We start from the raw sequence: 13534 nt of genomic DNA, 5'->3' as shown, positions 1-13534 counted from the left end.
TTGTTTATGTTAGTTGTTATGTTGTGTATGTTAGTTGTTATATTGTGTGTGCTAGTTGTTATGTTGTGTATGTTAGTTTTTATGTTGTTTATCTTAGTTGTTATGTTGTGTATGTTAGTTGTTATGTTGTTTATGTTAGTTGTTATGTTGCGTATGTTAGTTGTTATGTTGTGTATGTTAGTTGTTATGTTGTGTGTGCTAGTTGTTATGTTGTGTATGTTAGTTCTTATGTTGTGTATGTTAGTTGTTATGTTATTTATTTAGTTGTTATATTGTGTATGTTAGTTGTTATGTTGTTTATTTAGTTGTTATGTTGTGTATGTTAGTTGTTATGTTGTGTATGTTAGTTGTTATGTTGTGTATATTATTTGTTATGTTGTTTATGTTAGTTGTTATGTTGTTTATGCTAGTTGTTATTTTGTGTATGTTAGCTGTTATGTTGTGTATGTTAGTTGTTATGTTGTTTATTTAGTTGATATGTTGTTTATTTAGTTGTTATGTTTTTTATGTTAGTTGTTATGTCGTGTATGTTAGTTGTTATGTTGTTTATGTTAGTTGTTATGTTGTGTATGTAAGTTGTTATGTTGTTTATGTTAGTTGTTTTGTTGTTTATGTTATTTGTTATGTTCTTTATGTTAGTTGTTATTTTGTTTATGTTAGTTGTTATTTTGTTTATGTTAGTTGTTATGTTGTTTATGTTAGTTTTTATGTTGTTTATGTTAGTTGTTATGTTGTGTATGTTAGTTGTTATATTGTGTGTGCTAGTTGTTCTGTTGTGTATGTTAGTTTTTATGTTGTTCATGTTAGTTGATATGTTGTTTATGTTAGTTGTTATGTTGTTTATGTTAGTTGTTATATTGTGTGTGCTAGTTGTTATGTTGTGTATGTTAGTTGTTATGTTGTGTATGCTAGTTGTTATGTTGTTTATTTAGTTGTTATGTTGTGTATGTTAGTTGTTATATTGTGTATGTTAGTTGTTATGTTGTTTATGTTAGTTGTTATGTTGTTTATGTTAGTTGTTATTTTGTGTATGTTAGTTGTTATGTTGTTTATGTTAGTTGTTATGTTGTTTATGTAAGTTGCTATGTTGTTTATTTAGTTGTTATGTTGTGTATGTTAGGTGTTATGTTGTGTATGTTAGTTGTTATTTTGTTTATTTAGTTATGTTGTGTATGTTAGTTGTTATATTGTGTATGTTAGTTGTTATGTTGTGTATGTTAGTTGTTATGCTGTGTATGTTAGTTGTTATGTTGTGTATGTTAGTTGTTATATTGTGTGTGCTAGTTGTTATGTTGTGTATGTTAGTTTTTATGTTGTTTATGTTAGTTGTTATGTTGTGTATGTTAGTTGTTATATTGTTTATGTTTGTTGTTATGTTGTGTATGTTAGTTGTTATGTTGTGTATGTTAGTTGTTATGTTGTTTATGTTAGTTGTTATGTTGTGTATGTTAGTTGTTATATTGTGTGTGGTAGTTGTTATGTTGTGTATGTTAGTTTTTATGTTGTTTATGTTAGTTGTTATGTTGTGTATGTTAGTTGTTATGCTGTGTATGTTAGTTGTTATGTTGTTTATGTTAGTTGTTATGTTGTGTATGTTAGTGATTATGTTTTGTATGTTAGTTTTCATGTTGTGTGTTAATTTTCATGTCGTGTATGTTAGTTACCATGTTTTGTATGGTAGTTGTCACGAGACAAGCTTTTCAAGCGGTAGCACTTTTTTGATGTCGTGTACGTTTGTCCATCGTGATATCATCCTATCATGTATTTCCTATTTTCATTGGGGTGATCCTGATGTATCATGTGTGCTGTGATCTTTACTGTACTTTTTAGTTACTTATTTCCTTTTTTTTAAGAGAAAAGCATTGTAGTATCTCTTCTGTTATCATAAGATCCTCCTCCCAGGCATTATTTCGTTCGGAGGCGAATCAAGTGGAAGGAAGGGAAAGATTAGTAATGTTAATCATTCACTCATGAATATGTGGTCTGTGTATAGGCATAATCACGTTGACACACTGGTTCCCGCTGGATCACCGAAGTTAAGCTACGTTGAACCTAGTCAGTACTAAATGGGTGACCATTTGGGCATTTCAGGATCTGTATGTGCTCTCCGCTTATCTCGGCATTGTTTCCAGTCGTCCTGGTCTTCTCTTTGCCACTAGACTCAAACAGTACCGATTCAGGATAGGTGGGGTTAGATATTGCGCAACCCTTACCTCACAATTACATGCGTTACTGCCCCTACAGGGGGTATCCTTTGTCTTTCGAGATTGAACGGAAGCATGGGACTCATGAATGCATAAGTCTTGAAAACATGATTTGTTTGCTCGCCCCACTTTTTTCACTCATTTTCATCCCAAACATATTAACTTGAAAATTCATAACAAACCCTGCAATTTTCTAGTATGGTTAACACTGTAAAAAGAAGGGGGAAACAAATATACGGAAAATGTAACGAATCGGGCGAAAATCTTATATTCTATCGAAAAGTTTTGAACTTTTGCAAACAATTTATAATTTTTATTTTTATTTCAAAATTTGTTTCGTTAGTTTAAAGATTCAAAAATAAGATAGTAAACTTATTTTTTTATTTTATTTTTTTTTAGTATTTATTTATTTATTTACTTTTTTTACACCCAAACAAGATAGATCGTCACTTGGAACGCCAGGGCTACTTTTGGGGATTGTGCTTAACAGGTGTCTGTGGGGGGAGGGGGCAGTCAAATGGCTGTTCACATTACATTTAAACTTTTGTAGGTTATTACTGTCAGGAAAGCAGGAAACCTAAAGGAAATTCCAAAGTCTACCCGTCCTAGGGTAAAGACTGCTACGTTAGACGGCTTTTCAGCATCTATTGACCTCAACAGTGAAGGAGTGTGATTTTGCTCTTTGCTGTATATACTTCGATGGGGTACAAGTGCTGTGAGTTCATCAGCGCACATTCCATAAAAGTATTTGTAAATCAGGCACAGACACAGAAATTCAACATTATGGCGATGGGACAGAAGTTGTGGCTTGGCCGACAGTGCGGAACCAATTAAATTTCCTGTTAAGAGCCAAATATTAATGGTAGATGTTCCCTCCCAAATATGGAAACAATACTCCATACATTGACGAATTGTGGCTCTGTAAAGATATAGGGTGCTCTCTGGTATGAGTGATTTTCTAGCATGGTAGAGGGAGCCCATATTCTTCGCAGCAGCCTTTGCATTGTCCTCAATGTATTTGTTCTAAGTCTTTTTACCTTTGAATGGTAGGATGCTATTTGTCATGGTACTGTCTTTCTCCTCCAGAAGAAAGCCGTCTGTATCGTAACGCGAGTAGAAAGATGTCCGTGCGTTAATCTGTCACGCTCGAGTTTCGAAAAGTATTCTCGTCGATAACCGCGCAGATTAAAGGAGGTGCAACCTAAGCAAACGCGTTCCGGATCTAAAATTCTTTAGGTCTCTTTTTTTTTATGCTGTTATCTTTTTTTCGTTTGGTTTATTTTATGGGGCGATGTTGGGAGTTTTATGTTATTTGTCCAACGACATGTTACGCCACGGAAGAAAACACGGTCAGTTGGTTTATGGCCGAGGTTATCCCATAAAACCACGACACCGGCCTGATTGGCCGATTTTACAATGGGTTTTCAATTGTATGCTTTATCTACAAGGCTCTGTGAACATGTCTGTTTTTTTTTTCTTTTCTAACATGTACACCCGAATATTGAATTTATATATACATACTAAACGTAAACGTGACCCGTTGAGTCATAATCACTAATAGTGGCTAGAAAATTATGAATTTGACCTTCAATTGATTTTCAGCAGTTCTCCTTATTTTATCCGTTTTGTCCTCATATTCTGTAAGCCATGTTTCTGACAAAGGGGTAATAATGTTATGTAGTAGATCGAACACAAGAAAGTATTTGTAAGTTATTTATCTGTCTGCCGATCTATCTATTTATTTATGTGTATATCGATATATCTATCGATGTAGTTATCTATCTATTTCTGTATGTATCCATCTCGATCTATCTATCTATCTATCTCTCTATCTATCAATCATTCTATCCATTCATCCATCCATCCATCCATCTATCTATCTATCTATTTATCTATGTGTATATCGATATATCTATCGATCTAGTTATCTATCTATTTCTGTATCTATCCATCTCGATCTATCTATCTATCTATCTAATTGGAGAGATAAACAAGAGATGAATATGAATAATGTTGATAAAAAACTGTCAAAATATAATAAAATCATGTCATAGACAAGTTTACCGGAAGCATCTGGTCAGCTGACGGAACTACGCGTATGTTACCACGTGATCAGGTTAGCTGGAAATCAAATTGGAATTTGGACGTTGAGCAGGGTGGACGGTGAAACAGGTCGTCCCCACCCTTCACCGGGGATGGATCTGACGTGTCTCAGAATGGAGACCTAAAAAAATGAAACACTTAAGCAAAGATATTCACTTTCCATTCTTCTGCGAGCGACACCTGCAAAGTGAATCAAAACTACATAAAATACAACCAGCGTTGTTGGAAGTGAATGAATATTCGTTCAAACAGGTTTCCAGCTTCCCCTCTAGGAACAAGATGAATTCCAGGTGGACCAAGATCAACGACGCATGAAAATAAGGTATGTCGAAAAATACAGGTATCACACACACACACACACAAACACGCACAAATACGCACACACGCACACACGCGCGCGCATGCACGCGCGCATATCAACATTTAGGCGATCATAGCATTGGAACATAAATAGACCGCAGCAACACAACTTAGGGTTCAAATAGTGAAGAACCACCATAAACACTTAGTGATACGTATACACATCAGCATGAACCCTTCGTCACAAGTACATATCACTGTATGATGTTGGTACCCCGTTACACGCATATATCCTACATGCCAATAACACAACAATAATTGCCGTTTTCTGGGTTGGAATATTTTTATCTAAAACTCATTGGTTAGTTTGTTTTTTATTTATTTTTTTTTTTCCTTGAAATGCCAATTTTTTTTTTTAGATATCTACATCAAGTGACTTCGTGCCTTGTATGGATCGATTTCCAGAAAAAAAATATTTTCGACTTTACTTTCAATCAAAAATTCATAAATCGTGATCAATATTTCAAAACATTATTATAGCTTAACAAAAAATAATCAGTTTATATTACTTTTTATCTTATATTTTTCTTCGAATCATTTGAACAATGGCTGTGCATGGGCGTCAGGAGCATGCTTTGTCATATGAGGGTCGTTCCAAAAGTAATGCCTCCTATTTTTTTTAACTCAAAAAAATGTTTTTGAAGAGCTGCAAAGACGGGAGTGATACCATTTAAATGAGTAACGTTTTGTGCTCCAGAATTTATTTTTCTAGATAGTCAGCACCGTTTTCAATGCACTTTTGTCAGGAATTCAATGACGCATTACAGCTTCTAACGCACGGCCATGACAGGAGTAGATTTCTTAGAGTCTCACACCGTCAATATCTACAATATAGGTATAAAACGTCCAGGTCATGAATGTATAATTTTAGTCACTATAACAATGGAACCTGCAATCCCCCCTCTGATCTATTCAGGCATAGCTTTTCGAACGTAAACAATTCCGACTTTAAGTAAACTACAGCTGGCCACACAGCGTTGCCCAGTCGTACAATATGATATTTTAATTTATGCAGATTGCGTATGTATTATTAAAGAAGCAATCCTCTATTGAATATTATATACTAGGAGGACCCGTTAACCGACGTTGCCCAGTCGTACAATATGATATTTTAATTTATGAAGATTGCGTATGTATTATTATAGAAGCAATCCTCTATTGATTATTATATACTAGCAGGACCCGTTAACTGGCGTTGCCCAGTCGTACAATATGATATTTTAATTTATGCAGATTGCGTATGTATTATTATAGAAGCAATCCTCTATTGATTATTATATACTAGCAGGACCCGTTAACTGGCGTTGCCCAGTCGTACAATATGATATTTTAATTTATGCAGACTGCGTATGTATTATTATAGAAGCAATCCTCTATTGATTATTATATACTAGCAGGACCCGTTAACCGGCGTCGCCCAGTCGTACAATATGATATTTTAATTTATGCAGATTGCGTATGTATTATTATAGAAGCAATCCTCTATTGATTATTATATACTAGAAGGACCCGTTAACCGGCGTTGCCCAGTCGTACAATATGATATTTTAATTTATGCAGATTGCGTATGTATTATTATAGAAGCAATCCTCTATTGATTATTATATACTAGCAGGACCCGTTAACTGGCGTTGCCCAGTCGTACAATATGATATTTTAATTTATGCAGATTGCGTATGTATTATTATAGAAGCAATCCTCTATTGATTATCATATACTAGCAGGACCCGTTAACCGGCGTTGCCCAGTCATACAATATGATATTTTAATTTATGCAGATTGCGTATGTATTATTATAGAAGCAATCCTCTATTGATTATTATATACTAGCAGGACCCGTTAACCGGCGTTGCCCAGTCATACAATATGATATTTTAATTTATGCAGATTGCGTATGTATTATTATAGAAGCAATCCTCTATTTATTATTATATACTAGCAGGACCCGTTAACTGGCGTTGCCAAGTCGTACAATATTATATTTTACTTTATGCAGATTGCGTATGTATTATTATAGAAGCGATCCTCTATTGATTATTATATACTAGCAGGACCCGTTAACCGGCGTTGCCCAGTCGTACAATATAATATTTTAATTTATGCAGATTGCGTATGTATTATTATAGAAGCAATCCTCTATTGATTATTATATACTAGCAGGACCCGTTAACCGACGTTGCCCAGTCATACAATATGATATTTTAATTTATGCAGATTGCGTATGTATTATTATAGAAGCAATCCTCTATTGATTATTATATACTAGCAGGACCTGCAAACCGGCGTTGCCCAGTCGTACAATATGATATTTTAATTTATGCAGATTGCGTATGTATTATTATAGAAGCAATCCTCTATTTATTATTATATACTAGCAGGAACCGTTAACCGGCGTCGCCCAGTCGTACAATATGATATTTTAATTTATGCAGATTGTGTATGTATTATTATAGAATCAATCCTCTATTGATTATTATATACCAGCAGGACCTGTTAACCGGCGTCGCCTGGTCGTACAATATGATATTTTAATTTATGCAGATTGCGTATGTAGTATTATAGAAGTAATCCTCTATTAATTATTATATACTAGCAGGACCCGTTAACCGGCGTTGCCCAGTCGTACACTATGATATTTTAATTTATGCAGATTGCGTATGTATTATTATAGAAGCAATCCTCTATTGATTATTATATACTAGCAGGACCCGTTAACCGACGTTGCCCAGTCGTAGAATATGATATTTTTATTTATGCAGATTGCATATGTATTATTATAGAAGCAATCCTCTATTGATTATTATATACAAGCAGGACCCGTTAACCGGCGTTGCCCAGTCTTACAATATGATATTTTAATTTATGCAGATTGCGTATGTATTATTATAGAAGCAATCCTCTATTGATTATGATATACTAGCAGGACACGTTTACCAGCGTTGCCCAGTCGTACAATATGATATTTTCATTTATGCAGATTGCGTATGTAGTATTATAGAATCAATCCTCTATTGATTATTATATACCAGCAGGACCTGTTAATCGGCGTCGCCTGGTCGTACAATATGATATTTTAATTTATGCAGATTGCGTATGTAGTATTATAGAAGTAATCCTCTATTAATTATTATATACTAGCAGGACCCGTTAACCGGCGTTGCCCAGTCGTACACTATGATATTTTAATTTATGCAGATTGCATATGTATTATTATAGAAGCAATCCTCTATTGATTATTATATACTAGCAGGACCCGTTAACCGACGTTGCCCAGTCGTACAATATGATATTTTTATTTATGCAGATTGCATATGTATTATTATAGAAGCAATCCTCTATTGATTATTATACACTAGCAGGACCCGTTAACCGGCGTTGCCCAGTCGTACAATATGATATTTTAATTAATGCAGATTGCGTATGTATTATTATAGAAGAAATCCTCTATTGATTATTATATACTAGCAGGACCCGTTAACCGGCGTTGCCCAGTCGTACAATATGATATTTTAATTTATGCAGATTGCATATGTATTATTATAGAAGCAATCCTCTATTGATTATTATATACTAGCAGGACCCGTTAACCGGCGTTGCCCAGTCGTACAATATGATATTTTTATTTATGCAGATTGTGTATGTATTATTATAGAAGCAATCCTCTATTGATTATTATATACTAGCAGGACCTGTTAACCAACGTTGCCCGGTCGTACAATATGATATTTTAATTTATGCAGATTGCGTATGTATTTTTATAGAAGCAATCCTCTATTGATTATTATATACTAGCAGGACCCGGTAACCGGCGTTGCCCAGTCGTACACTATGATATTTTAATTTATGCAGATTGCATATGTATTATTATAGAAGCAATCCTCTATTGATTATTATATACTAGCAGGACCCGTTAACCGACGTTGCCCAGTCGTAGAATATGATATTTTTATTTATGCAGATTGCATATGTATTATTATAGAAGCAATCCTCTATTGATTATTATATACAAGCAGGACCCGTTAACCGGCGTTGCCCAGTCGTACAATATGATATTTTAATTTATGCAGATTGCGTATGTATTATTATAGAAGCAATCCTCTATTGATTATGATATACTAGCAGGACACGTTTACCAGCGTTGCCCAGTCGTACAATATGATATTTTAATTTATGCAGATTGCGTATGTAGTATTATAGAAGTAATCCTCTATTAATTATTATATACTAGCAGGACCCGTTAACCGGCGTTGCCCAGTCGTACACTATGATATTTTAATTTATGCAGATTGCATATGTATTATTATAGAAGCAATCCTCTATTGATTATTATATACTAGCAGGACCCGTTAACCGACGTTGCCCAGTCGTAGAATATGATATTTTTATTTATGCAGATTGCATATGTATTATTATAGAAGCAATCCTCTATTGATTATTATATACAAGCAGGACCCGTTAATCGGCGTTGCCCAGTCGTACAATATGATATTTTAATTTATGCAGATTGCGTATGTATTATTAAAGAAGCAATCCTCTATTGATTATGATATACTAGCAGGACACGTTTACCAGCGTTGCCCAGTCGTACAATATGATATTTTCATTTATGCAGATTGCGTATGTATTATTATAGAAGCAATCCTCTATTGATTATTATATACTAGCAGGACCTGTTAACCGGCGTTGCCCGGTCGTACAATATGATATTTTAATTTATGAAGATTGCGTATGTATTATTATAGAAGCAATCCTCTATTGATTATTATATACTAGCAGGATCGGTTAACCGGCGTCGCCTGGTCTACAATATTATATTTTAATTTATGCAGATTGCGTATGTAGTATTATAGAAGTAATCCTCTATTGATTATTATATACTAGCAGGACCTGTTAACCGGCGTTGCCCGGTCGTACAATATGATATTTTAATTTGTGCAGATTGCGTATGTATTATTATAGAAGCAATCCTCTATTGATTATTATATACTAGCAGGACCCGTTAACCGACGTTGCCCAGTCGTACAATATGATATTTTCATTTATGCAGATTGCATATGTATTATTATAGAAGCAATCCTCTATTGATTATTATACACTAGCAGGACCCGTTAACCGGCGTTGCCCAGTCGTACAATATGATATTTTAATTAATGCAGATTGCGTATGTATTATTATAGAAGAAATCCTCTATTGATTATTATATACTAGCAGGACCCGTTAACCGGCGTTGCCCAGTCGTACAATATGATATTTTAATTTATGCAGATTGCATATGTATTATTATAGAAGCAATCCTCTATTGATTAATATATACTAGCAGGACCCGTTAACCGGCGTTGCACAGTCGTACAATATGATATTTTTATTTATGCAGATTGTGTATGTATTATTATAGAAGCAATCCTCTATTGATTATTATATACTAGCAGGACCTGTTAACCAACGTTGCCCGGTCGTACAATATGCTTAAACATGAAATTTTAATTTATGCAGATTGCGTATGTATTTTTATAGAAGCAATCCTCTATTGATTATTATATACTAGCAGGACCCGGTAACCGGCGTTGCCCAGTCGTACACTATGATATTTTAATTTATGCAGATTGCATATGTATTATTATAGAAGCAATCCTCTATTGATTATTATATACTAGCAGGACCCGTTAACCGACGTTGCCCAGTCGTAGAATATGATATTTTTATTTATGCAGATTGCATATGTATTATTATAGAAGCAATCCTCTATTGATTATTCTATACAAGCAGGACCCGTTAACCGGCGTTGCCCAGTCGTACAATATGATATTTTAATTTATGCAGATTGCGTATGTATTATTATAGAAGCAATCCTCTATTGATTATGATATACTAGCAGGACACGTTTACCAGCGTTGCCCAGTCGTACAATATGATATTTTCATTTATGCAGATTGCGTATGTATTATTATAGAAGCAATCCTCTATTGATTATTATATACTAGCAGGACCTGTAAACCGGCGTTGCCCGGTCGTACAATATGATATTTTAATTTATGCAGATTGCGTATGTATTATTATAGAAGCAATCCTCTATTGATTATTATATACTAGCAGGATCGGTTAACCGGCGTCGCCTGGTCTACAATATTATATTTTAATTTATGCAGATTGCGTATGTAGTATTATAGAAGTAATCCTCTATTGATTATTATATACTAGCAGGACCTGTTAACCGGCGTTGCCCGGTCGTACAATATGATATTTTAATTTGTGCAGATTGCGTATGTATTATTATAGAAGCAATCCTCTATTGATTATTATATACTAGCAGGACCCGTTAACCGACGTTGCCCAGTCGTACAATATGATATTTTTATTCATGCAGATTGCATATGTATTATTATAGAAGCAATCCTCTATTGATTATTATACACTAGCAGGACCCGTTAACCGGTGTTGCCCAGTCGTACAATATGATATTTTAATTAATGCAGATTGCGTATGTATTATTATAGAAGAAATCCTCTATTGATTATTATATACTAGCAGGACCCGTTAACCGGCGTTGCCCAGTCGTACAATATGATATTTTAATTTATGCAGATTGCATATGTATTATTATAGAAGCAATCCTCTATTGATTATTATATACTAGCAGGACCCGTTAACCGGCGTTGCCCGGTCGTACAATATGATATTTTTATTTATGCAGATTGTGTATGTATTATTATAGAAGCAATCCTCTATTGATTATTATATACTAGCAGGACCTGTTAACTAACGTTGCCCGGTCGTACAATATGCTTAAACATGAAATTTTAATTTATGCAGATTGCGTATGTATTTTTATAGAAGCAATCCTCTATTGATTATTATATACTAGCAGGACCCGTTAACCAGCGTTGCCCGGTCGTACAACATGATATTTTTATTTTTGCAGATTGCGTATGTATTATTATAGAAGCAATCCTCTATCGATTATTATATACTAGCAGGACCCGTTAACCGGCGTTGCCCGGTCGTACAATATGATTAAACATGATATTTCAATTTTTGCAGATTGCCTATGTATTATTATAGAATCAATCCTCTATTGATTATTATATACTAGCAGGACCCGTTAACTGGCGTTGCCCGATCGTACAATACGCTTAAACATGATATTTTAATTCATGCAGATTGTGTATATATTATTATAGACTAAATCCGTTATTGATTAGTATATACTAGCAGGACCCGTTAACCGGCGTTGCCTGTCATACAATACGATTAAACATAATATTTAAATTCATGCAGATTGTGTATGTATTATTATAGAATAAAACCTCTATTGATTATTATATACTAGCAGGACCCGTTTACCAGCGTTGCCCAGTCATACAATATGATATTTTAATTTATGCAGATTGCGTATGTATTATTAAAGAAGCAATCCTCTATTGATTATTATATACTAGCAGGACCCGTTAACCGGCGTTGCCCAGTCGTACAATATGATATTTTAATTTATGCAGATTGCGTATGTATTATCATAGAAGCAATCCTCTATTGATTATTATATACTTGCATGACCCGTTAATCGGCGTTGCCCAGTCGTACAATATGATATTTTTATTTATGCAGATTGCATATGTATTATTATAGAAGCAATCCTCTATTGATTATTATATACTAGCAGGACCCGCTAACCGGCGTTGCCCAGTCGTACAATATGATATTTTAATTTGTGCAGATTGCGTATGTATTATTATAGAAGCAATCCTCTATTTATTATTATATACTAGCAGGACCCGTCAACCGACGTTGCCCAGTCTTACAATATGATATTTTAATTTATGCAGATTGTGTATGTATTATTATAGAAGCAATCCTCTATTTATTATTATATACTAGCAGGACCCGTCAACCGACGTTGCCCAGTCTTACAATATGATATTTTAATTTATGCAGATTGTGTATGTATTATTATAGAAGCAATCCTCTATTTATTATTATATACTAGCAGGACCCGTCAACCGACGGTGCCCAGTCTTACAATATGATATTTTAATTTATGCAGATTGCGTATGTATTATTATAGAAGCAATCCTCTATTGATTATTATATACTAGCAGGACCCGTTAACCGGCGTTGCCCAGTCGAACAATATGATATTTTAATTTATGCAGATTGTGTATGTATTATTATAGAAGCAATCCTCTATTGATTATTATATACTAGCAGGACCCGTTAACCGGCGTTGCCCAGTCGTACAATACGCTTAAACATGATATTTTAATTCATGCAGATTGTGTATATATTATTATAGAAGCAATCCTCTATTGATTATTATATACTAGCAGGACCCGCTAACCGGCGTTGCCCAGTCGTACAATACGATATTTTAATTTATGCAGATTGTGTATGTATTATTATAGAAGCAATCCTCTAATGATGGTTATATACTAGCAGGACCTGTTAACCGGCGTTTCCCGGTCGTACAATATGATATTTTGATTTATGCAGATTGCGTATGTATTATTATAGAAGCAATCCTCTATTGATTATTATATACTAGCAGGACCCGTTAACCGGCGTTGCCCAGTCGTACAATATGATATTTTAATTTATGCAGATTGCGTACGTATTATCATAGAAGCAATCCTCTATTGATTTTTGTATACTAGCAGGACCCATTAACCGGCGTTGCCCAGTCGTACAATATAATATTTTAATTTATGCAGATTGCGTATGTATTATTATAGAAGCAATCCTCTATTGATTATTATATACTAGCAGGACCCGCTAACCGGCGTTGCCCAGTCGTACGATATGATATTTTCATGTATGCAGATTGCGTATGTATTATTATAGAAGCAATCCTCTATTGATTATTATGTACTAGCATT

This window comes from Euprymna scolopes, chromosome 46 (assembly GCF_053919585.1).
Source record: "Euprymna scolopes isolate OS-2025 chromosome 46, ASM5391958v1, whole genome shotgun sequence".
Taxonomy (NCBI): Eukaryota; Metazoa; Mollusca; class Cephalopoda; order Sepiida; family Sepiolidae; genus Euprymna; species Euprymna scolopes.
This window is presented reverse-complemented; position numbering follows the sequence as displayed.